The sequence below is a fragment of the Coloeus monedula genome (assembly GCF_965178545.1).
Source record: "Coloeus monedula genome assembly, chromosome: Z".
Taxonomy (NCBI): Eukaryota; Metazoa; Chordata; class Aves; order Passeriformes; family Corvidae; genus Coloeus; species Coloeus monedula.
Genome location: NC_138822.1, coordinates 71,826,247 through 71,852,949, shown reverse-complemented (window position 1 = coordinate 71,852,949; position 26,703 = coordinate 71,826,247).

Below are 26,703 nucleotides of genomic sequence, written 5' to 3'. Positions count from 1 at the left end.
CCTTGTGATATCCCTGTAGGCCCTGCATAGAATGCACTGGGTTTCAAGAAGATAAAGGGTAAAGTAGCCATGGAACTTGGCTTAATTAAAGCATGTTGTTCAAGCTGCTCTGTACTATGAGCTTTTGAAATATGGGACTTTGGAATATTTATATGATGCTAATAGGGGTACTTTTCGGTAAAAAATATACAAGGCTTGGAGTAAAAAATTCCCTTCTGGTGCAAATGGTTATAAAACTGTAATGTTTTCATGATTACTTCTCTTTTCTCTTTTTTTTTAAATTGTGAAACTTACTGCTTCAGTAAGATCAAAGCACATGATTTTGATTTTACTGCTATTACTGATTATTCCAAATGCTCATTTGGGTCACATCCATGGAAAATTCTACAAACAAAAAAAGCAATTTCATATTTTTTAAGGAAAGAATATTTTAGACACATATACACAAGTTCAGTTAAATTTTAAATTGAAATAAGAAAAGCTCTTGGAATTGTTTACTCATGCCATGGTCTTGTTTTTAAAAGTCACCACAAAGGCTTGGGAGAATACTAAACAGGCTGGATTATATTTGTATCATCTGTAATCCCTCACAAGTAAATAGTATTCCAAAGAAATAAATAATTAAATGTTTCTACATTATACCAGAAACAGTCAACATAGTAGATATTTCAGTACTCATCTTCTGCATAAAGGTATGCATAAGGGATATATAAAAGGTTTCTGATCTTATCAAACTAAATATTATTAGTGAAAGCGTCTGCCTGATATAATAAAACCCAATCATTCTCTGCCTGGTAATTTTTTACTAAGTGTAGTTGATATCAAGCCAAACTATCAAAATGTCAATAAATTTCTGAGCATTGGTACCCAGGCTCCTGATATGTCACTGAAGGCAGGCATGTTCAAAAGTATGTGTGGACGTGCACATCTGCAAGCACTAAGATTTTTATGGAAATGTAGTACTTTGCTTGACATTATTCTCAAAACAAGGATTTCTGCCTCATTTCTACAAATCTGGTTACATAGGCTTTCAGCTTACTTTTGGCTTCAAACAACATGTTGCTTGTTTCCTGCTGGAAATAGAAGAGAGCTACCTAGCTGCTTTGGAAAAGTGATTGTGTTCTTTTGTCATAAGCTTCATTTTCAACAGTGGCCATTACTCACTCTGTCCAAACATGCTGAAAAAGAGTTCTCAGTGTGTAGGTCTGTTCTTTATACTCAGGTGTCACTGAATGATTTCCATTGTCTGTGGCATGGATTCACTCCAAAGCATTTCAGCTTGTACTGAGCAGGATCAGGATAAGTATGATATTCCTATTCCTGCTTCCATCTGTCCTGTTCCCATAGAAGTTCTGAGAAATTCAGATTGCTGTTCACTGATGTAATTCTCAAAAGATAGTGGATATGGAAATAATCCTTTGCACTCTCAGAACTACAAATAATGCAAAAAATCTACATGGAAACTGGAATCTAGTTTCTGGTTCTAGTTTGTAGTGTTTTGTCCATGCTTGCTTGCCTTTTCATTAACACAGAAATTTACTAGTAAAAGTCTGGCTAAGGAGAAATGTTAAGAAGAAAAAGGATGATAATAATAATAAAAAAAATTTCTAAAGGCTTCGGAGGGATAGAGAAGCCATGACAAGTCTTGAGAAAAAAGACCAAGAGGACAAAACTTCAAAAAGACAGAAGAAAATCATTGGGGAGGAGAAAAAAAAAAAGAAAAGACATTGTCTAGTAAAGAAAATTAAACACAAAGGAAGCTGCAAAGTTCAGGAAGGATTAAAAGGAGGTGAAGACTCCTTCAGCAAACAGAGTAGTTTGTGCAGACAGGAGAGTCATGGAGAAGATCTACTTTGGACAAAGATAAATGCATGAAAGAAGCAAAGAAAATGCCAAAGTGTTTGCCAAAATGTTGCTCAACTTCTTGTAATTTGGGGACTTGTCTTGCAAAATATCATGTCAATTGAACAACTCCTTTCTTTCCTCCAAGAACTGTATAAAGAAACCACAGCAAAAACGAATGAACGGAGCTTAACTCTAGAGTCTGGATGCAAATCAGGATGTGGTGAGGTCTGTTTTTCAGAGTGTTGGGTGTCTGATCTCCTGTTACATTAAGGACATATTTGAAGTAGCTACCATGTAAGGATTGTGCAATGACTCAAATGAAACAACCTTGGCGATCTCCGCTCCATTCCTCTTAGGCTTTGTCAAAAACTCCCTTTGTCCCATTTGGCACTTAGTGAAACCACTTTGGGGTTGCATTTCCCATGTCAATCAAGCCTCCTGTGCTGTCAAATGTGGGCAAGTTGGGTTTGAGAAGGGCATTACCTGGAGCATAGATTGATACCTCCTCATTTTTCATGGACATATTGAAGGAGGTGTAAGGAAGTAACAAGTGAAATTTTTGTTGGGTGAAGAGAATAGAGAAAGTACTGGTGATGTAACAATAATGATTCTCTTTCTTATTTTGAGCCTACAAAGCAAAGAAGATAGATGATTTTAAAAGCTTTTCTGTGATTTGCTGTGTCTGTCCTTTTTGATCAAGATAATATCAGAATCAAGCACACTAAGTAAAAATAAATGCTATTTTCAGAGACCTGTAGGCGTTTTTTGAGAATACTTCCTCTCCAGCTGAAGACCAAAGCTGCTATTTTAACCTAATGAGCAGCACTTTTAACAGGGGATATGTCTGGTTTGTACAAAATGCTACCTCCCTTTTTTGTAAGACCATCTCAAGAAAAAAATTCAGAATGCAAGTACAAAGAAAGGTGGATAAACTTGTTGATGTTTTAAAAACTAGAATGAATAAAGGAAGAAACATAATTTAGCAAAAACTTTCAACTTTGTTGCTGCTTGGCTTAAAAGACCATTTTTTCTATAGTAAACAAAAGGACAGTTCTGTACTTTACTTACTTAACACAAGAATCAGTTTACCTGGGGAGTTGGGTGGTTTCTGTTATAAAATTTCTGTTTAGATATTCACACTGCTGTGAGCTCTGTAGTCTCAGAACTTCATCACGCTAATAAAATTATCCCTAAAAATCCAGTTTGGCGATAAATTAGTGTTGTCCTGGTTTTACTACATGATGTAGCCCAACTCATGCATCATGTCTGGAGGTGATCAAGAATCAGATTCTGAGAGCCTTGCTGTCAGTGTTTCGACATAAATCAGTGATTCTACTCTTTCTCTGTGCAAAATGTTTACTTGAAATAAACTGTAGTAGCACACAGCACAGTTGACAAAACAGATTAATTTTTATGAAAGCCATAGAATGGGCACTGAAACATGAGAACTGCAAATTAAGTCACTGTGTCTGATATACAATGAGTTTCTTGCACTGGAAGCTGATCCATGTGAGATTTACATCTACCAGCTAATCTATATAAGAGCAGACTGAATTTTTATTAGTTTATAAATGAACAACTTATTCTTTGGAAATTGGCAGCAGTCAGTCAGGATAGTAACAAGTGTGAGCAAAAGCAATATGGTTAGTAAACATTGTTATTTGGAGCTCATCTATTTCTGGATGGTTTCCTTTATACTACTGTCTCATAAGAAAAAGAAAGACCCTATGTAAGACTTGCAGAAAAAATCCCAGAGCAAGGAGGACACTGGTTTCTTCCTGGGGAATACCTGAAATCTGAGCAGCTCATTCTGTAAGTAGCTGTTCACAACTCCCCATTTCCAATGGGAGTATGGAGGTGTTGCATAGAGAGAGAGACAGAGACAGAGACAGGGAGAATATCTCTCTCTGTCTCTCAGGAGTTCTCAGTCCTTCCTGTCTTCTTTATGAAACTCGGATTGAAACCTGATCCTCAAAGTGCCCACACAATCCAGCAAGTTTATCTCTTCTCTGGTGATTTTCAAGAAAATGTCATAGAACCTATGCGTTAAGAATTGTTTTCTACATTTGTATGAGAGAGAGACTGAGATGCTACTGCTTTTCTCACATTTCAGTGTTCAGGATGTTCCCACCATTTTTAAACCCTTTTTACCTGTCAAAAGGCAGTTGATAAATCCCTGGTGGATTAGGGCCACAATCTATACAGGCAACTTTCTAAGCACTGTAGAGGGAAAAAGTCTTACATTCCCATGAGGAAGAAAAAGTTCTGATTGCTAATGGATTAAAGAAGAATCTAGTGTGTAGAGCTGAGTGGACTGTCTTGGGAACCAGATAGCAAACTGATGTAACTGTATGGACGCTATATACCACAGATTTTGTGATGCATGTGTGACTTAAAGCGCCACATAATATGCACTACCAGAAAAAGTTAACACTAAATATTCAATTAATTACCTGAGTGTCAAAAAAATGATAAGAAATCACCACTGAGCAGAGAGATGCCCCATGTGTGAATAAAGAGTCAGGTATTAGTTCTAGTATGATTTCAGGCATACACCAATGAGGTGGAAATATATATGGAAATCACACAAAATAAACCATGATTTTTCAAGAGATCATCGCCCATATGAGTGTGCTCATGACTCTCCTTACATCTACTGCCCAGCCTGCTCTTAATATGGGCATTCTCCTCCCCTCAGCACTTCTTCAGATTCAGCAGAAAACACGGTCCAGTGTTGCAAGAAGTTTGTGACACTTGATTCTATCTAAAGACAATATGGAAACCAGACTATTCCCCTCCTGCTGGCTTTTCCATATCTGAAGACGTACTCCTCTGGTGTTCTCATTTCTAGACTGAATACTGCTGACACTTTAAACTTCTGTACATAGGTCATATTTCTAGATATTTTTGTGTTCTAGTCTTTCTGCTTTTCTTTGAGTTTTCTTAACTTGCTTCACAGTGATTTGAAATGAATGACAAGGAGGAGTGACAAGCAAGAAGGAAATTCCCTGGATTTCCCTAACACAGACAAAATACTTAACAATTTAATGTGGAGTTTTGCTAAGGCCAAGTAAAATTGGTCATGTTCATAGAGCCACTGTTTATTTTTTTAACAAGACTGTGACACCATTAATTCACATCTATTTTTGCACTTTTATTCCAGACCCTTTTTTCTAGACTGTTCCCTAGACTGCTACACTCGAACTGGTACAGTGGATTGTCCTTGACAAGGAAAGTCTTGTATTGACTAATTCACTAAGTTCATTGTAGCTGGCTTTTGTTTGGTTGGTCTTTTGCTTCCTGCCACCCTCCGCCCCCTTCCACCGCTCCCCCCGCACCCCCTGCCTCAGGAGATAGTGCTTTAATTTACCAAGATAATTTTGCATTCTCAGACTGTCCTCACATGCACTTGTGGTCCCTCCTGGCTGTATACATGGCCAGTAAGCTCTGGATTTTTATGAGATCTGGACTAGAACAGAATAATTTATAAGGCAGAGCACAGTGTTAAATTCTTTGCGGCTTGTTTTTCTCAGCCATATGAATAAATAAAAAGCACTCAGGACTTTTGCCTAGCATCAATGCCAACTGCACAGACTCCATATTACTAAACTTCAGTACACAGTACCTACATCCAAACTGTGTGTGTATTGCACCAAACTCTCTATTAGCTGTAGATCTGGAGGTCATCTATGATGGTAATCTTCATTCCACCCAGATTTGTGCCAGAATAGTTCAATTGTCTGGGTAGTAAGTCCCACTGCCTGGGCAGTTTTCTTGTTTTCTGTTTCATTTACTAGAATTGCTTTTTTTAGCAGTTAGGCAAATGTTAAGGTGTTACCCAGGCATCTGAAAACTGATGGCAGGGTCCCTGCTGTGTGCACGTCTATAAGCCCTGACATCTGTATTTGCAAAGAGTCATCAAGACTCTCTAGGAGAGTTCTACTTTGACGTTGTAGAAAGGAAGTCTACCTGCCTGCTGATGTAAAGCAGTAAACTTCATTTTAGTTTTAATCTGAGCCAAAAACTTTCCTCAGTTAGTGATTTAATAATAGGCCAAAGTCTAACAGAAAGTTACAAGGAGAATACCTGACTGATCCCAATTACAGCACACATGCAGAGTATCATCACGCACAGAAAATGTTTCTGTTGCTCAAGAGTCTGTACCAAGAAAGGGCTAAACTCCCAAGTCCAATCAGAAAGAGTGGTTTCTGGTTTTGTGTGTCTGGCTGGATATATGGTTACAACTAGACGTACCACTTATTTCTGAAATATTATGTTAGTATTTGTCAGTTGAAGGGCAGCATAATGTTTCTTCTTTCCCTTGTGACCGATCATTCATTGAAACATTAAATGCAGTACAAGATTGGGCATGAAACTTCAACACTGTATTTGGCAGCAACGGGGCAGTTCCATAATCTCCACTGCTGCTGTTTGCTAGCTCGTTAGAGACAGAGAACTTCTGTGTTTATCCAGGTTCTCATCCTGGAGCCTACCCTAGAAAATTTCAGTTTGTGCAAATACCTATTGGCTAAACAAGGCAGCATTTGATAAACATATATTTATAGGCTACGCAAAATGCTTTATCGTCCACCTGCCACCATGGTGACCAGCGCCAAACTGGATTCTGAAAATACCACCCAGCAACCATGGTACCTTGAAAGTGCATTCAAGATCACAGCTTCTGAGAAGCACCATGGACCATGCGCAGACTCAGAAAGCCCCAGTTATTTCCCTCAGCCTTAGCCAGGTCCTTTCAGTGTGCAATACAATGAATACCACAGACAATTTGACTAGGCTGAGCATGGAGCACAACCAGCAGTCAGCTCCACGACACACTCAGGAGTCAACACAGGGCTTCATGGCTGTTGTTGCGTGGCTAATCTCATGGAGAACAGAATTCTGAAAAGCTCTGGGTCTAAAGAAATGTAGAGGTGATGGCGGATAGTATCCAATGGCTCTGTCAAAACCACCTTCAAGCTCTCTGGGGCTGACAGGGAGGGCTGACAAATTTCACCTCTCCTACACATTGTAGCTGGTGGCTATTTGTGACCTCCTCAGCTCCAAACTTTACAGCAGGATTGTTCAGTGTTTTCTGCATAAATGATATTTTTATCTCTTCCAAACACTCCTTCATTCCAGAGACCTAGGAACTGAAGAACTCTGATGTTGAGGGACCGTCCTTCTGCAGGCGGTCTAGCCAGGCCTTCAGGCTATGCCTGACTGCAAGCCACTATTAATATTTCTTCTTGCTATGAATTCAACTCCAACTGTTCTTCTCTTTAAATTAATGCCTTTACAACTGTGATATAGTGATTCTTTTTGATTTTAGGTGAATTCAAATTTCTTTTCTAGGCAGAACAGGTAGGAAATTCAACAAGAAAAACTGAAGTAACCTAATTCTGCCACAATAGGGGGAAAATAAAGTTTCATCAGGATACTGCTGCACATCCACCAGAGCAGTGGGAGAATGTAAACCTGCCACTCTACAACCTGTGTAAGTATCTAAATTCAGCCTTGTGACCAGACTGGGACTATCACCCATATGCTTCCCCATTATGTGAGACAGAGTTTACTCAGTTGCCTAATTTTGGGATGTAGGTCAGGACATTGAAGTCTACAGAGTGGTGAAAGAGAACAAAACAGTGCACTATAGCAAAGGGACACACACAATTGCTGGGATGGGCAATAGGACAATCATGTCTTCAGAGTGTGTGCAAGATCGGATATCTGTACTTTGCTCCACATAGGAGGTTTTTCAAGGGCCTGGTAGCTTGCTTGGAGCCTGCTTTGAGTGGTCAAATCATTCAGTTCTAAGTCTTTTCTATTGGTTTGCTTGGGTGATGGATTGTTTCAGTTTCACAGGATATTACTGTGAAATAACTGGTTTTTCCCACATGGCGTACAGAGAGTTCTGTAATGATCACATGAAATGTAGCTCATGCTATTTAAACACCTCAAATGTATACATACAGGCTAAGAACATACTCTGGAGTGGAAGAAACACTGACTGGGATCAAGAATTGAACTTTTGGATTCTAGATTATTTTTTCTTTAGGAAGTCAAAAAGTGTGGGAGAATACCAGTAAGTTCATTTTTTACTCTCTCGGAATCCTGCTGCTACCATTTTTGATTGTAGTTTCTATTTTTTTGTTTCTGTTGGACCAGACTCCCATTATAAAAGACATGAGTCAGGTTCTAAAGGGAAAAAAAATATTAAAATAAAATTCATAGTTAAGTCTTTTTTTGTTTTTCTGCCATGCTGTTCATAACACATTAATAGCTTTGCAGAATATGCTCTGGAGTCTATTTTAAAATTAAATATTTTGATTCTCTCAAAACAGGATTTCTCCAGGAGGCTATATATAAAGCATTAAATATGCCATTAACACAATGTAATACAGGTTTTCCACATTTTTTGGTCATTCCAGTAAACAAGTGGACTTTTGCTTCACTGAAACTAAAGCAGACAGTGGCAAACATTGGCTTGACTGCATAGTGCTTCTCATGTTCTGCCACTCTTTAAGGCCCTGCTCATGTCAAGAGTTTTTTTGTGCCCTCACAAAAAAGAAATGCACAGAACATTTTACATGTTAAATGCAAGCATTTTCTCTCAGTGTCCTGTCTGAAAGGCAAGAAACCTGTATGAATTCTTTTTGTCAGTTCCTTCTTTTTCACCGTGCTTCTTCTACTGCTCACAGCTTCCTCCTTATTATCCCACCTTCATTAGAGAAAGAGAATTCTTCACTATGTAAAAAAGAAGAAAGTGTTCGCAGTAAGAAAGCTCTCTTGTAATCTGGGCCAGACTAAACTTTGGGCAAAATTCCTAAACTTGCGCTAAGTTCATTGTGTTTCTAAATCTGTATCAGCATCCACAAAATCAACCATGTGCTCATTTGAGCTCATTAGCAGTTTCGGTTGTTTCCCAGGTGAAGTTTCATTTGTTCGTTGTTATTTTCAAAATGAACTGAAAAAGCATCCAAACAGACAGATGTTTCCATACGTCTCTCTTAGAGCGAATTGTAAATGATATCTGAGGCATGAAAAGTTTACTTTAATCTGGAACATTAATTCTGATGCACTAATAATTGGATGCAGTTTGTTTTTCTGTTCTAACCCCCAGAGCTACTTCAATGCACAATTAGGAGGAAAGGAATCTCAGCCCAATAGCTGTACCACACATAGCATGACAAGCAAAATGCGAATGTGTAGATGCTTTTTATGTTGTCCTTTGTAACCAATAAATGAGTATAACAACATGTAGAACAGGAACACGGAACTAATTAATTTTAAGTGAATGTATAGTGAGCTTTTTTGCATTTGTATCTTAGATATTAGTTGAATGAAAGAAACCAAAGAAAACTATATTAATTACTCTCTTAACTTTGATTCTAATCATGTATACACAGGTAGGGTGACTAGTTTATTTGCACACCTGTGTTGATGCTTGTAATTTACCTCAAAATATAGAAGTACTTGCAAATGAAATCTGTTAAATCAATGACTCAACACAAAGAGGTTTGCTGTTTGTTTGTTCATTTTTTTTCCAGCTAGTAGTACCTAAAACTGCCCTGATATTGTTGGTAGGGGGGTAAATTTTCATCTCTCATTTCAAGATAAGTGTGTGTGAGAGCACTGCAGGCAAGAAGATAGGCAGAGATTATCCCTCTGGGTTTTGTAAGAAACTCCCTTCACATGTTTCTCCAGAGAGAGAGAGGAAGAGGGACTCCACCATTCAGAGATGCAAAAATAATGGGGCTGTTTCTGTCAGTAGTGGAAAAGATATATTCCGCTTTGTAATGATGTTACTGAGATACCTTACAACCTGTGCTGCTTTTATCTACTAGCATGCTTAGACCAGTTGTCAAATCAGTTCTAAATTCCTAAGAATTTTCCAGGTACAAAAGACTAGGATTACTGAATTTGGAGTTTGTTTCCACTTCTTTCCCTGTTGCTCGTCATATAGAATATGGCCAGTAGCACAGCTCTAATAGGGCACATTCCATTGCAAAACTCCAAGATTTTGTGGAGTTCTTTGTGAACTGATACAAATTTTGAGGCCTGGGGGCAAGGTTGAAATATTCCACATACTCTCTATGAGTACTTTGAGTATTTTTTGCTAGCTGCTGGAGCTGAGTGGCTTGTCAGTGACTTTTAACATAGCACAGTTATCTGCAGTTTTGGGGTCTTAACTTGGTGACTCTGGTGACACCTTCAGTTGTACATGCCAGAGCACAGACGTAAGCATGGGAATTGTAAGCATGGGCTCCCACCATATGCAAAGGCATGGGCTGAAGTGGAGCAGTGCTTTGGACGCTCAGGCCATCAGTTTCTCACCACTGAAATAAAGCATTTTGCATCTAATACTCTGGACAAGGATACTCCTTTGGCTGAGCTGGGGCCAGGATGTCTGGGATGTATCCTGCCAGGCCTCACTGCCAGCGACAATGTCTGGAGCACCCCCTAACCTCCATTTCCCTTTCTCCTTCCGTGTGGAAAAAAAGGTTTGAATTTAGCTCCTGAAAGAGTCAGTCAAAGAGAAATGATTTGACATTTTGAAAAACTTTTGTTTTATTGTAGGCAATTTGTAGTGGAAAATTTTTTTCAACCCTGTGCTAATAAACTCACAAAAATTTGAAGCCAGACAAATACGTATGTGTCTAGACTTCCAATGCATTTTCCTCTTTATACTCACTTCATTTCTAGGCAGATACTGCTCAAACAGGGTATGCATGTGCATACACATATAGTGCTGTGTTGCAATGCTATTCCCAGTGTCGTCAGTCGCCAGTGTCTATGTTCTAAGTCCCTTCATCTGTGCTCAGAGCAGAGCATGCAGTCCTGCAACCTCAGAGGGTTTTGTCTGGACTGGCGAGGAAAAAGCCAAAGCATTCTGTCTGTTGGGAATGGCAGGCAGAGAGAAGGGCAATGGATGGGCCAGCTGGCCAATAGGTTTTTAGATAAATCAAATTTCTTCTCTGTGCTTAGGAACAGTTATTAATCGTGTCTCTGTGACTTGAATTTCCTGCCTTTTGATAGAACTGGGAAAAGCATTACTCTTGTCATCAGACCCGAGTATGTTTCAGATTTGTCAGAATATATTATTTAATTCTTTTCCAAAACAGATTAAGGGCCCTAAAGAAAGCAGATATGTAGACTGGGAGAATTACAGAATTCTATTCAAGCAGCCATAAGTTACCTCGTGCCAGGTATCTGGTTCCAGGCTATCTCTGTGGTGAGCAGAGGATGGTGAAGACATTCCTTTAAAATGGAGGGGAATGGGAGTGGACAACTTTATCTCTCTTTACCAGAGAAAGTGGTGGGTCTGTCAGCATATTTAGCATGAATAGCCTCTGAAAACTGCTGCAGACAAGTCTGCAGTGAAAAAAAATATCACTAGTATGTTTAGTACAGATTTGTACTTGTATCTACATCAGACCAGACAGAGAAAATGAAAATTGCCTTCCTAGCATTTTTATGTTCTGATAATTCTAAGCTTTGGATCACTGGAAAATCGAAAATAGTTTGGCTGCTTTCTCTTATTCTGTGGAGTCCCTTTTATTTACTTTAATAACCTGCTCCACTGACATTTGTCACGGGTAACCTCAAGAGCTGGTGGCTCAAGTCAACCCTGGCAGATGTGACCCTAAAACACTAGCCTAAAGTACTGAGGTGAATGCTCAGAGAGTGGTTCAGCTCCACATTGTGTTTTTAGGCTATGGTGCCTCTGGTTTTGCTACATGGTATGTTTTCTTTTTATTGCTATTTCTACAGCAAGGGGTAGAGTTGAGCGTACATGCTAACTTGGTGTTTGACCTTGCTGCAGGGGTTTGATCAGAGGACACAACAAACCTTTTATTAATCTGTTAGTAGCTAGTGGCTAGTTAGTGGCTAGGTTTGTTAACCTTTTGTAACACTATTTGATGACTAATTGTTTATGTCCTAGTTGATAATTTTGAATAAACTAGTGAGTGAAAATATGTCCTGTGCCTTTTACTATAATGATCTTTCCTCACCACCCTCCTTACCTGCAATTCTGATGAATTAATTTAATTTTGCCAGCTAAATAATCCCATTTATTTAAACTGGTGTGTTAGAATGTATTAAATTTCTTAAATATAGGGGTTTTTTAAGATAGTTTGAATTTTATCCGTTTGCCTAAATACTAAATATATTAAAGAAAGAACAGCTACAGGGATGTCCCCCAGACAGTGCAGTTGTGCAGACAACACATTCCCCTGTTCCATCCAGCACACCACTGCCCTCCAGCTGGCTGTCCAGATGCAGGTCTCCAGTTGTGCCCGACTGAAAGGAGAGATATACCATATAAGAATGGGATGAATAATATAAATCTCCTCAATTAAGGTAATTCAAGGACATTATTTACATTACCAATGTACCTGAGCTAAGCTCCCTACTTTGAACACCTGAACCTGAGAATTAAAGCCTATTTTTGGATTCAGATTTGAGTGTTTCATTGCTGGTGGCGAGATATGAAGTTAACTCCTTCTTTCTGCCTGTGGCTTGTGTCCATGTCTGCCCTGCAAGTTAGGCCCATTGGAGTGGAATAGTTTCTGAAGAGAATTCTAATCTATATGCTGTTATTCATCAGCTAAAAAGGCTCCAGGATATTTCCTCTGAAACCTTTAAGTACTGGTTTCCACCCCCTTATGGATCATTCTGAGGATTAGAGTAAACACGTATTCAGAAATTCCTGGTATCTATGCATCTGGTATTTTAATACTTAAGTACTTTTCCATGGAAGAAGGAATGTGAAGTTAGTCCCCTGGAATCTACAGAAAAGGATATGCAAAATGATGGGTTAGTTTCTTCCCACCATTGAATCAAAAGGCCTTTATAGTCATCATTTTTAGTCAAAGGCAAAGACATGATCATCATTTTCAGCCTCAAAAATGTTTAAAATCCAAATATTTTCAATAAATACTTTCAGGTTCATGTTTGACTACCTCTTTTGCTGTATCAACCTGCATCTCAGTCTCAGCAACATAACGTTGCCTAAATACTATAAAAAGTTTATATTTGAGCATTTCACAATTAAAAAAAAGCCAAGCAATGAAAAATGTGGAACGGCTTTATTATGGGTTACTCCCTAAAGATAAATATTACTATATTACTTAAATTCTTTGCCAACTCCTTTGACAAGTTAAGTTATTCCAAACAATAATAAATTCATGCCAGTAGTTTTCTGCTTTATTTGTGTTGAATTTCCATTTGTTAAATAGGTAAGGTAAAGGTACAGATGGAAAACATAGTGGGTGAAAGCATATGCAGTGTCTTAATAAAAAAATGCAGAATGTTAAGGAGGAGCATATATTTGTAAGCTATAAAATTATGTGATGATATATGTACATGTTTACGGTCTGGCATCTGGCATGTGTTAATGGCTACCTTTGTTTTAAGAAACTCTACCAGACCTGTGTCAAGACAAGTCCCTTCCTATTAATAAGATCTGTAGTTCATAAAAAGACAGCTTACATGCTGCCAGTTCAAGTGCTCTGAGAAATGTCCTCCAAAATGTCAGCAGTTCAGACTGCTGCCCTTGTGCCAGTGCCACCCGCACAGGGGAAATCTTTTCCCATATGTCTGGGCATGCCTGTGGCATGTTGTCAACTGCCAGCATCACAATCAAGGTCATCAGGGGCCTCATCCCAGAAGCTGAACCCTCACCTGCCTGATGGGAATTTTCTCTTGGATTTTTACATAAATGTGAGAACAGGCATTAAGAGCAATATTAATTCTATCTTGAGGCTTTGTCTCAGCTGTAAATATAAACTGTGCTGCATGGTTCAATCTGATTTAAAAGACTCCTATATCACAACTGATATTCTCCCCCTCCATTCCTTTCCCACCAAGCTCCTTTTATGAACTCAGAATAAAACCATGAGGTTGTAAGAGGATTTATTCTTTCTTTGCACTTCATTACTGGTACTAACTTGCCACTCCAACTCTTGGGTCAACATCCAAATTAAAAATTAAGCTGTCTCTCCTACCTCTGAGTGCAATCATCTATAACAAGGATTGCCTTCTATACTAATGAATATGTTCCCCTAAGTTCTGATCTCATAGTGGCATACACTTTCTTTCATGCACAAAGAGCAAGTTCTGTAACAGGATTTCAAGCAGCAAATTAATCTCTAAGGGGAGTGACTAATGTTTATAATAGTTCATGTTTTCTTGAGAACTTTAGCTGTTTGGAGAAGGAAGGGTCAAAAGGCTACATTTTTCTGCATTTCTCCCTCTTTAACTACTAGATAGAGTGTATAATTTATGATTCATCTAAAAATGGACCTAGACCTTTCCTACAATCATTCCCTCCTGGGAGAGGTTTGGGACAGCCCAAAAAGTTATTTTTATCAACTCCTCCACTCTTTTAAGATTCTGCTTTTAAAAGTGCTGGAGCTAAAAGCTTTCAGCATCATAATTCCAAAACTGAAATTGTAAGCCATGCACCTTCCAAGCTTGATATGAACATGACGATTGAAGAGGAGCACCCAGGGAAATGAATTCTTGACATTTCTGGTCTCCCCTTAACTATCTTTTTTAGAATAAAGCATCTGTAAGAAGATTCAGTGTATTGTAATAGACTTTTAGCAACTTATTTGAGTATTTCTCCTGAGTTTAGGACAATTCACAAGGCAAAATTACTATACGTGATCTGAAAATAATGGGCACAATAATATATGTTCCTCCATCACACTCCATAGTGCTGACCTGAGGACTTCTCCTTATTTAGATAAGGATGGGAATCATAGAAATCATTTTCTTGGGATCTGGATTAAGTCTGTAATCTTTTGACTGGTTTATAAAAGAGTACTGAAATAAGATGCAGTCACATCTTACCTTATTTCCTGAAATTGAGTGATAGCTCTTCTCAAAGTGTTATCCAAAATAAACTTTCCCTTTCCTTTAATCCATCAAAACAGCATGGTCATTCATACTCTGTTCTGTCAGTCATTTGTATATACCACTGCTCATGTTCTGTTTTACAAAACAATTTATATAATTAAACTAAAGAATACCTTCAGGCTTGAGTACACAGTATGGAGGCAGGTCTGAACTAGAAATTTTGTTCCAGTATCTCTTCAAAAAGCAGTAATTGTAGTGTCCTCATATGCCACTGAAGAAGCTGCTTCCTCTACTGTCATAGAGCTGAGGTGAAGGCGCTGAGTTGAATGAAGGTTTTGCTGCTCTTTCCCTTGTCCTGACGGGGTCCTCAAATCCTCCCATTTTCACCCATTCCTGATTACTCACCAGGACAATATAAGCCCTTCTTTGTTTTCCCGTGACCAGTAACTGCTTGAAAGAACTGCACAACTTCATTAACATAATTTCCTTTTTCCTCCTGATGATTCCCATCCAGGAGCAGAAGGGCACAAAACAGTAAAAGGTGAATATGTCTCTCATAGCTAAACACTATGATTTACTTGCAAGTTTGGGATAAATCCCCCTTCTCTTGAAATGCTACTTCTGATACAATGAGCAACTCACACATGGCTCTTTATAGTGCCTCTCTGTCAGATATGCATTAGCTTCAGCTTGTCTGTTCTTCCATTCTCCTCATATAATTCCTTTAATAGCACAGCACGCCCTTCAACCATGGCTTTGGCCTTGAAAGAAATAAAAATCTTACATGCTCTGACACCCAAGTGAGGGGATGGTCCTGATGACAGGACTGCCTTGCACATATGAGTCCAATAAAGCCAATGCATAAAGTATGCTGAGGGTATGAATGCACAACATAATTTCAGTTTCATAGTTACCCCTTACACCATTACCTCTTTTCAGCTACAGGGTAATTCACACATCTTTCATGGCCATGCTTAAGGGTACTTTTATAATCTGCATGTGAAATCAGCCTCTCTGCTGGTGTTAGTTCATATATGCTAGTGACTTCTGTGATCCCTTCCAAGTAACACCTCTGATGATCTGATCCAAACCTGTCTGAAGTCAGAGGTTATCATCAGTCATTTAGGTCTTGTATTTCTCTTCCACCCTGGTCCATGCCCCCACACCAGTTGCTTCCTTTTTCACATAACTGTCGTCCTTCTTTGGAGAAGTTTTGTGTGCATTCTCCTTACCCATCTTGTCTCTCTCCTCACTGGAGCTGTGTTGTCTCCTTGCCTTGCCTTACAGGTTTCAAGGCAGTCCAGGGTTTCTGTGGTGTTGTGTGAATTTGTCCTGCCTCTGTCATGCCCCGGGACTCACTGAACACACCCTCTGCCTGGATTGAGAAGTCTCCACTGGCAGGGTGGATCATGGCAGCATTCCACATGGCTTGCACTAACATATCCTTCTCATAAGAGATGGGATTTTAGGGCTCCTTCTATTGTTTTCATTCTTCTATCTTGTGTGAGGTGGCCAAGGTGGTGAAAGGACTCATTCTCTGTGCTGCATGACTGAAGCTAGCAGTAAAGGCAATGCTTAGCTGGTGTCATCAGAGTTATGTGAGGGGGCTGCAAGTGCTCTGCATCACCTGCTAATGCCACCCAAAACTTAAGAGTTCAGCTTTCAAAAGGAAGAAAACTAGCCACAGGAGACTTCCAGGTGATGTAAGCATATGGGATTGTTTAGTGTCCTTAGGACAGCAGTGGATAATGAAGCATGAAGTTGCTGCCAAAGAGTGCCAGAAGGGATGGTTCTCTTTACCAGCTGTCCAGTACCACAAATTGCGCTATATATGGTCCCGCTGTACAAAAGCTAAAGAGACAATTCAAAAATATTGTGCACTTAATCAATACTAATGACATTCTCGTTAATCTAGTTACAACTGTCTGTCTCTGTGCTTCCAGGCATAAAAATTTTCTCCTGAAGTTTAATGACTGAACAAAACAGCTTCTGGAGCTTGCTAAACTCTTTTGATAAACTGATCTCTTTGCCTGCTGCCAAAGGCATGAGAGTGGGTGGAAATGGCCTTTGTCTGGTCCCAGTGGCAGGGAGAAGATCACAAGGAAATTAGTTTTGAAAAATCACCTTCCCTTAATACATGTCATCGCCTATTCATGAACAATTTGGCAGGAATGTACCAATCCAACAGGTATTGTTTCATAAAGCCAAGCAAAACAACCAATAAATTTGATAGTAGAGTCTTTGGGTAATCAAAAGCTATGGAAAATCAGGGTTAAATCTTCCTTTTCTTCTCTTTCCCTGCCACTCCCAGATAGCTTTATGGCTCTAAAATGGATTTTCAGCTAAATTTAAGTTCCATAGCTCTAACCTGTGATTTGATTAGCCAACCCACTCAGCATTTGTAGTGCCTCTGAGCATGTCCAGAACTGCCTTGTGTCTTGACAGGGCTGAGGTGGCTGGCACAACCATCATACCTCATCCCAGCCACATCCCAAACTTGGCTTCTTTCTTGCTGAGCTCCCCACAGGCCCAAACCCAGGCAGCTTTGCAAGGTGGCACCTCAGATGCACTGAGGCTATCAGGCTCTTCCACAGAATATGTTGAAGGCAGTCATTTTCTTTCTTCCTTTTTTTTTCCTGTGGTACTTGCAAAGGAGAAGTACTCTTGCATCCCCTCCTCTTTTTTTTTTTTTTGTTTTTTTCCCTTTTTTTCATTCCTCAATGAGATAATAGTGTAACAATTAAAGAATTCATGTAAGAAGGAGTGGAGGGAGAGATTCAACTACTCAGGGTGAAAGTGTTAAATTCACATCTTCAAGTATGACAGGACAAATGGTTTGAGAACTTGTTTGTAGAAAGCAAATGCAAGAACCAGCATTTCCAATTATATCAGGGTATCAGCCACAGTTTCCAGGAAACATGAATCAAAAAGTTTTTGTAGTAATCACCCATTTGGAGGGATAACTTCATGTCTTAAGAAGCCAGATAAAGGGCTTGAAAAGAAATCTTTTCCTTTGCTAATTACTGTCATTTCTCATAGAATGAAACCAAAAGAAGTTCACCAAAGAAAAATCATATTGAAGCGCGTAGGAGCTGATATCTCTGACTATTATTCTTCCCCTGCTTTTACTGAATTCTCATATTGTTTGTCTTAGGGAGGGAGTTGTAGTTGTATGGGAAAAGGCTTCATCAGTGCTTTGTTATTTTGGAAACTGAAAACTTTGCGGCAAAAATATTTCCACTGAAAACCAAGAATTTCTCTTTGGGAAGGCTGCCCAGTTGCCTGTTGCTTAACTAATATGCTTGTCCCATGCTTCAGGACTTATGCATCTCTTGGGAGGGGGGGGAATAAGACTTACAAGTAAACACAATAAAGCAACAAAACTGATAATAAATGCACCTTCTTGCATCCTCTTCTGTTGTCTTTCCAAACTCTATAGAGAGGTGGAGTGTTTCATCACAAAACTCTGGAAACAGACTGCACCAGCCTACACTGTCTTAATTCCAGCTGCTGCTATGCGATGATTGCTGTACAGCCCACCAAAAATCACAGAGGGCTTAATAAAATACATGCATTTTTTGTCTCCCACTTCAGGTCAGAGTTGATTCTCACCTTTTGAGTATGGTCCAGGGAAGGCAATGGAGACATGGAAGAAGACTTGTCCTGGTTTACAGTCAGAACATCAAGGAGATCAGAGAACACAAATTTGTTTCTTAGGCAGGAGGAAGCTTGAAAACAACCATGAAAAATGCCACGGTCACTTTAAGTAATTTTCATAATGTTGGGCACACCTTTATAGTTTACAGAAGTTATTGCTTCTGCAGTATCAGCAAGTGAAGAGCTAAAGAAAAATCAGAAGATTTAACAGTATAACAGCATTGCTAAAATTTTAACCTAGATTTCCCCAACAATTTGCCCCTTTTAATCATGGAATACAATTGACGCTTTGTGATTTATTTTGACAGACCTAGAATCTGGCCTTCAGATATAGAGTACTTGTCTTACTTGTTTCAGAGAGACTATATATCATTTTGATCAACACTCAAAATCCCCTTCAGAGCCAAGAAAGTGACATTTACTGAGTCATAGTCCATCAAATATTTATGAATCATATCACATTAAATAAAAATAGAAAAAAGAAAAGAAACTGAGAGAGAAAATAATGTTTAGATTTATTTCCCTCTGTTTAATTTCCATCTGAAGTGAGTTCTTCTGAATATCTACGTAAATACAATCCATTATTTTTTTTTCCACACAAAACAAGCCCGTTTCAAAATGCTTGTAAGACTTTGCAGTGCAGCATAGGGGATGTTGAGATGTGCAAGGCAAAACTGATGACTAATACTGTAGGCATTATTTATTAACTTTAATTCATACTATCTCATATCCTCCTGTCAGCTCACTCCTCCTCCTCCTTTATTATTACAGATGAATGAAAACTGATGCTTCTGCATTCCTTTTAAACCATTAAAATATGTTAATTATTTACAGTAAGGTATCAGAATGAATAACGAGACTCTGTCCCTGAAGTTTTCAGCTTCCTGTTACAGCAGGTTCTTTGCTTGGGAATAGTTTAAAGCAAAACACATGAAATTATTCCAAAGAAGAAAACCCCCCATTTTCTTCAGAATTTTACAAAGCAAATCAGAGGCCAGTCTTCTGAAACAATGTTACACTTGTGTATTCTAGGGTTAGGTGCCCAAATGTGTTTCAAAAGCTGTTTTATCACAAGAAGAAAAGTACAGGAAATGGGAAAGGATGACATGCTGCCCAGTGGCTACAGAGAGCACCTGCATGTGCCAGGCCAGGTCAGGGGCTCTCATTACCTGGGGTCTCACTACCTGGTCCCAGGGCAATACCTTTGCTCTAAAACTCAAAAAAGGCTAATTAAAAAAAAGTAGTCACAGTGCTTTAATATTTTGAAAAAGAACAGGGCATTACTATCTTCATTTTGCAGTGGGGGAAGATCCAGCTTCAGCTTTGGTCATGGTCTATGGGAGTTTAAATCCACTGCCTGCATCTCTCCAAGGAGCGATGTTGGACTGTGGTCAAGGAGAGGTCAAGGCTCTGACTCCCCTTGAGAATGTGTCATAGTGAGCAAAGGGTTGGTGGTCCAAAGTGCCAGAGAAGAGTGCGAGGCTGGCAGTGACCCCGCAGCTCCCTTGAGTGATGGGTCAGGATGAGCAGGTATGGGATTGCAGGATGTCCCAGAAGGGCTGCCAGCAGTGCTTTAGCACTCCCACATGTGTTGTCTATCCTTTCAGTAAAATGACAGCACAGTGAAGTGGCCATGGCCTCGTCAACAAAGAGCATCAGTGCCTCTTGCAGTGAGGGAAGCTGAGATCTATATGTAACCTGAATTAAGTGAAGCTTTTCAAGCTGCCTTGATTCCCCAGGCCAGATTCAGGTATGACTGTGTAGATGCAACCTGTGCACTTATTCCCATAACAGAAGTGTGTTATGTGTGTAAGAACCTCAAGATTAATCCTTTAAGGCTTAGACTTTTGTAGATCACAGCTACTAGTTATCACTACTTAATTTCAATGGATCAATATATACCCTTTAATGAACAACAAAGCAGGGGAAACAACTGGTTCTTCTGTTGTTTCTGATAGTTATAGTCATTCTAAAGGACTGCTTTTATCTCTTTAGAGTGAATAAACTAGAGCAAAAGAAATGGAATTTTTTGGAATTGAAAGTGATGAATCAACTCTTTGATGCAGAATAACTAGTTCTTGTCAGTGTTTGCTGCTGACGATTCTCTTTGCATGTGCATAGTACAAGTTATGTAAGCATCATGCAACAAAGATGGATGAGGATGTACTATATCCCCTTACAATTATGTGGCAAGTGGTGAGGGATATGATTCATGTCTGCAAGGCACTAGATGCAACAAAGAAATTAAAAACAGACCTTCTGTATCTGTAACAGAGGAATCAGGGATTGAATCCTGCAGCTTTAAAAATCTAATTATGTGCAGATGTAACAAAATCAGTTTAATAGTAATTTTTTTAAATGTTATGAAAATTTCTGATTTGTAGGGATAGAAATTAAAGCTAGGAGAGGTTATTTTGCTGTAAAGCAATTTTGTGTTTTGTGTTGTAATCCCAAGAAGGAACTTCTACTTCTACCACCTACTTTGTGAGTATCTTCAAGTACATCTCCAGCTGCAAAGCCAAGGACATAGCCATATGTCTTAGAGTGATAGATCCATGAAACCAGGAGAACTGGGGTCCTGATTTGGAAAGAAATGCCCTCACACTTCCAAGTCAATGAATTTCAGAAGAGGTTGCCTCCCCCAGTGCCCTGAGCAATGCTGTTCCCATGGTGTGAAGCATTCTGACCAGGGGCACAGACACGTCCCTGCTCTGTGGGCCGACCGAGCCCACATCTGTCACTGAGCAGGATGCACCAGACATCCCCTGGCCTGAGTTACCCGTGTTCACTTGCAAAGGGACAAGGTAGAGTTTGGCTTTGGATAACAGCTTTCCAAAACTCCAGTCTTGTGTTTTACATGAACCTGAACTAAATGAGAGTCTTGAGGAATGGAAGTATCAAGGGGAACAATTTCCAAAATGGGATAGATGCCACTTTTCTATCTTACATTTCATGTTTGCAGCAATAGATGTGGTTAAAAATAGATAGGCATAGATGTGGTTAAAAACTCTGAAGGAAGCTGCCATGTCAATATTTTCAGGGTGATGAGATTAGCACATTAGTTTTATCTATCTGTAGCATTCAGAGAATTTGGGAAGGACTTTGTAGAGCTTATTGGGGAAAACCAAATCTCTAAGCCTCAGGAAATCCCACTGTAGGTTCTCATGAGCTGAACTGCCAGGGCTGTCTGGCAGGAGAGAGTTATTGTACATCTGGGAAGGGCATGTGATAGTTTCCAACTTCCTTCATAAAAACAACAAAAAATCTTTTGCTTCACTCCATGCTTAGGAAACAAAACAGCTTCAACAATTAAATCCTTCCTTTTCATTGCTTTCTTATAGCAAATTTCGAGTAAATTTAACTACTAAAATTGTTGAGAAGTAGTTTGGGGAAGTCATAAGTATTCATTACACAGCCTTTTCTTAAACAGAGTGCCCTCGGGAAAATGTATTGCCCAGAATCTGGAGCAAATATATACAGCATTATATTGCAGATTTATTGTTTAAAAAAAAAATCAATTTTAAAACAATACATATTTTGAATAATGTTTTTATCAGCAGGTACTGATAACTTCAGATCTCTGTGGGTTTAGCAGGTTAATAGTCTGGTCAATCCTTTTGTTTGTTTCCTTTCTTATGGACAGTAGTTACTAACTAACAGAAAATCAAGAAGTGCCTCTTCGATGATTTCATTTGTTTTGGGGTTGTTTTGACCAGGACAGCTTCCTCAAATTCTGTACTATAAATTCTGTACCAAAATGATTGAGTTCATCTGGTCTTCTGGTCACTGCACATCTTTGGTTACATTACATCATGTGACTACATGGATCAGAAGAATCAAGAGATGTTTTTCTGGTTTTTTTGATGAGTCTTGTCAGGACCATGGGTCAAAATCTCAAAAGGTTTAAAAATGTATTCTACAGATTATTTAGTATCTCTCGTCATATCAGTTATGTCAGGTGACACTTTACCTATGAAGTCACCTATGGAGATATAGAGTCCAAACAGCCATCAAGCCCCTGTTCAGAAAATCATTCAGAAACAAGGTGAACATGAGCCAGCTGGCAAATGAAGTACACATGCACGCAGAGCAAAGAAACTCTGTGAACACAAACATTTTTTAGCTCTGTTCATTTGCCTCTCCTGCTCCCCTTATTGTGTAAAGTTTCCTCATATCTGTGAGATCTTAGTGGGATTCTTTGTTTCAGTAAGAGTTCACTACAGCAGGGAAGTATTGCAAAATCTGTTCTGCTCCTGGGGGAAAGTGAAGGGGAGAGTGTTTCAGCCTGTGTGTTGGGAGCAAAGGGCAGGGAGGGGAAGGGAAATCACCGCTTGCAAAATATCCAGAATTTCGATTTCCTCTTTTGCAACTTCTCCCTTCCAGTTTATTATGTTATTCCATGTCTGTACAATTTTTTATTATTGTTATTTTCATTGGACCTCTTTTCCATGTAATTTTTTCTTGAAAGTTAAAAAGACCATGTACCAAATTTTGAGTGAAGGCAATTCAGTATGGAGCCACTGGATGCTTTACACTAGTTAAAGATCTCTGTCCCTTTTAGGTTTAGGTTGCCCTCACTGTTCTACTAAAGCAAGTTTATTTCATCTGGTGGGCTTCCCATGTTTCCAGCCAGGCACTTAAGCTCCATGTGCTGAAGCAGAACTTAGGGCCTGAAGGGTAGGGGGGATATTTCACAAGCAGGGATGCATTCGCACAAGTCACTCTCACTTTTTGTTCTGGCAGTGCTCTCAGGTAACATCACTGGGCAGCCATTCCTCCTCAAAGAGCTGGGAATTGCTATTCTGAAGCTTGTGGTGCCATAGTACAGTTCAGATGTCATACCTCAAGGTTAACAGTTTAGCTGCACAATTTGAGGAGATTTAAAAATCTAATAGAAGAGATTGTTCAGTTCCCAAAGAAGAAATGGCTTTGTAATTTGGGGGTTAATAATGGGTTTGCCATTGGAAGAATTTATGAATAAATGTGGCAAAGCAAGAGTGGCATAATTTAGACCAAGGGGAGGGTATAAACAATAATGAAAGAGGGAACTTCTCCGAAAGACATACTAGGCTGATGACTATAAGGATTTCAGTTGTCTTTTCTAGAAAAGTTGGCACAAGCAGCAGCTTTTGTGCAGGTTTCCCCACACTTCTCCTTGGCCCTTTTGAATCTCTCCTCCTTGTAGAAGAGTTGTGCTGGCTGATGCTCTTCCCCTGGTGAACATGCCCAACCTGTTCATGCGTTGGCTCTCAAAAGTTGTTTTTTTCAACTCTGTAACCCTGAGGTAGAGTTGAGGATCCCTATGTTGTTTAAAAGCACTACTTTTCAAATTAATTAATTTGCAAAAAAAAATAAGTGTATTCGTCTTTGCTTCCTCTATCACCATCAGCATATTCAGCCTCTGGAAATCTATGACCTTGCATGCAGGATAACTTCCTTTTCTTCATCAGCATTTCTACAACGTCCTCTCTTCTCTCATACGGAAAGTGGTGCTATGGATCCATTTTAAACAAACAAAACATACTTACACCCTGAGCTACGACCGCATCTTTTGTGCTTATGTTGCATTTGTGTACTCGTACATTCGCCTATTTCTCAGTTGCTTAAAAGCTGACGTAAGAAACTAATTTAAGACTAGTAAATAAAAGGGGCCGGTATTTACTCTGTTTTCTGTGTGTGAAGAAGGATAAATTGCTTGGGAACGGTCCATGAAACAGGCTTAGCTCTATAGTGCTGATTTCTCTGTTAGAATACCCACTTACATTCCTCACACTTTCATAGTAAAGGTAGCTGAAGATGGTACTGAGGAATCGTGTACCTGGCAATTATTGTTTTGGCGGTTTTTTTTACTGCTTCACAGTGATTTCTGAACAGCTGCATGTTGTATCTTTTAAAAGTGCATTTTTTAAATTACATTTGTGTTCATCTACCAAGACAAATTCATATCTACAAGAATTGCTACAGTACAGTAGTTTGGGAAAATGACCACAATCATTCAAATATAATCATTTTGTATTCATTCACTTATAAAGTCTTTCTAGCACCTGGACTAGTTTTTACTACCAAAATTTATTTACTGAAAAATGTCAGGAAGATGTGGAGCTGAGTCTTCCATTGTAATATCTTTCGTGAATAGCAGCTTCTTGAGAAAACTCAGGCCTGGTTCCTTCAGAAATCACTATTGTTTCAGCAGACACATTTTGAGTTTTAAATAAACCTTAATATGGAAGGTTAAAGCCTCAAATAGAACCCCCCCCTTTTCTAAGCCTCAGATATGGCAAAAATTTTTGTCACTTGATTTGATCACACAGAGTCATAGATCCTTGTTATAATCAGACTGATTTTATATTTTAGCCTGTAATCCTTTGCCAGGCTTATAGGTTTCCGGTGCTGCCATTCTCAGCATGCAAGTGGCCTCTGCTCTGAGAGATGCTCCCCTGCAGTCCGATGCTCTTTGCTCCAATGGTGGCTCTGACAAACTGTTCAAGCTTTCCTCACAATTCTCTTATTTTAGCTCTTAGAAAGAATGTAACATTGTGAACTGAAACACTTTATTGCACACAGGATGACCTTACTAAATTCTTCTGAATCTTTGCTCTCATGAGATTCTTAAAAAGATTTTTGTACTTCAGATGTTACAAGACACGAAGTCTTGTGTATTTTTTCTGCTTCTAATCTTTCATTCTTTGTAGATTTTGTGCTAACAGCTACTACTTTGTATTAGTATTATGATACAGTATATAATGGCTATACTTGTCCAAGTGTCTATATTCTATTACAACTGGAAACATGTCTCCAATTTCTGGCGTGCCTCTTTTTTAACAAAAAAAAAACCCCCAACCAAACAGTATGTTAAACGAACATGTCACAACCTTGACACTTGATGATATTTTATCTCCACTTCTATCAGGTGTCAACAGATTGAAAAGATCTTTACTACCTTCCTCACATTTGATCTCATCTCCCTTCAAAAAATCTCTAGAGGATAAGTTGCAGTGGGTATTTTGTTCTACTTTAGGCTGTAATCTTCATACTTCAGAACCAGTCTTACTAATTTCCTTGAGTTTTCCAAGGAAAAATAAATCAGTGGAACATTCAAAAGAATATTTTATATGTGAAAATGTGCAATTTTTGAGTAGAGAAGAAATATAAGTGAAATTGCGTCAAATTTGGCAACATCAGCCAAAAATAAAATGATATTTTAATTCTGTTTTCACAAGCAGTAACTGATTCCCCATTGTCTCCAAGTGGAGACTCCAAAACAGTACACTAGGGTTTTGGGACCAAGATAAGTTTGTGTTCTGGTTTGGATTTGACCTCTACCTTTAATATTGATCTTAGCTCAGGATGCCCAAACCATAGATCAAGACTGCAATACTAATTTACACAGTCATTCAATTGGTTGTGTTTCCACGTGGACATACCTACAAGAACTTCCTACTGAGGAAGTTCCCTATAATTTTGTAATTCATGCTTCAATTTACCATACATTGTTTATACCTAGATGTCTATGACAGCTAAATATTAGCTTTTCAGAAAAACACTGAAAAAAATGGTTTGTGAATTAGCAGCTATGCATTGACTTCCTGATTAATTAAAGCTTACTGATACATTTTCCTGCAAATGAATCAAATCCCTTTTTACCTGCTGATTAGCTTTGACCTGACTCTTCCACAACAATAAATCCATCATGCACTTTGACATTATAACTAGATATGTAGGATATTAACATCCTTCTGATTGTGTATATAATTTCTAGTAAAAAAAGCAAACTTGAAACTGAAGAACAAAATTGCTTTAAAAAAAAATATGATAGTATTTTTTTCAACACCAGTGTAATCTGAGTGACAACATCATCTTCTATTTTGTCATATACCTTTTTAAAAACATTTTTAGGAATTGAAGCCAATAGCAAAACTGGAATAGATTCAGCGGTGTTACTGACTTTAGCACAAATTTCAGTCCCTGGAGAAACTTGATATTTCTTTATTTATTTGCATACACAAGAAAAAAGAGACAGTATTTGCTGAGTCATGTCACTCCAGAAATTCCAGTAAGGGACATCATGAAAATAAGATCTAAACCAGCTGTTAGATAGCCACACATAGAAACCTAAAGTCACCCTACCCTTCTCCAAGCATAGCCTTAGCATCCAAAGGCAGAGATACCTGTGGTAGCAAGCTCCTGTGGGCATGCAAATTTGGAAATGAGAGAATGGTAGAACTAGGATGTGTGCTCAAATAGCAAGACATTTTGAGAGCTGGTTTCCCCCTAAGCCTCATAGCACATGTCTAGACAGCACATCACAGAGAAGAGCTTTCTTTGGCCAAGGAATAA